Source organism: Apaloderma vittatum, unplaced genomic scaffold (genome assembly GCF_000703405.1).
Source record: "Apaloderma vittatum isolate BGI_N311 unplaced genomic scaffold, ASM70340v1 scaffold24442, whole genome shotgun sequence".
NCBI lineage: Eukaryota > Metazoa > Chordata > Aves > Trogoniformes > Trogonidae > Apaloderma > Apaloderma vittatum.
Window position 1 is genome coordinate 308 of NW_009703473.1, and position 995 is coordinate 1,302.

Consider the following 995-nt stretch of genomic DNA (forward strand, 5'->3'; position numbering starts at 1 on the left):
TTGCCCAGAGCCCTTTCCCAATCACCGTGCTGCCAGAGACCACCGTAGCACCCACCTGCTCTCCCCAGCGGGGTGCCACCCTGCCCAACGCCCGCAGCTCCTGCTGGGTCCTCCTGCTCCCCGGGGCCCCCAGGCCATGTGTCGGGGCGGTGCCTGGAGGGACAGAAAGCACAACCCGTCGTAGGCACTGCCAGTCGCGGCGGCCAGGGCCTGTCCTTACCCGTCCTGGGGAGCCAGTACCCGCAGGCACAAAGCTGAGCCCTGGGCAGGAGAAGATCCGAGAGCTCCCCAAGGAGTGCCTGCTGCCTGTCTCACCGACAAGGCACAGGTTATTTCCCTCCTGGCCATGCTGTGTTTTCAAAGGGACATTTGCAACATCAAGGCCTTTGGCCTGCACAGATTTCTGCTGGTGCTGAGGGCTTTGACAGAGAGAGGAGCTAATTACATCCCACAGCAATTAGAAGCCAATTGGGTTCCCCAATGGGTTTTGTCATGTTCTGCCAAAACCATCTTCCATAACAATTTCGAGAGTTTTACTATCCTCCCATCAAGGAGATATACCCAACCAGTAGCTTGTTTCTGTCTTTCTTGTTCTTTGATTAAAATTTGGTCCAATTTATTATATTTGGCTTCCTCTGGCTTTAATTTAGGCCTTCTTATTTTACCATCTGGTATTAAAGTAACAGCTGCCCTAGTTTCTGTCTCCTCAGCCACCCTTTTTGCTTCTTGATCTGCCAAGTTATTTCCTTATTCTTGATCAGTGTTACCTTTCTGATGCCCATTATTGCACCCTTTTTGGGTAGTCTTACAGCTTCCAAAAGTCTCAATACCTTTTCTGAATGCTTTATTGATTGGCCTTGGGTTGTCAAAAGTCCTCTTTCTTTCCAAATGGCCCCATGGGCATGCACAACCCCAAAGGCATACTTAGGATCACTCCGGAGGTTAATTCTCATTCTCTTAGCTGACTCCAAAGCTCTGACCAATGCCATTATTTC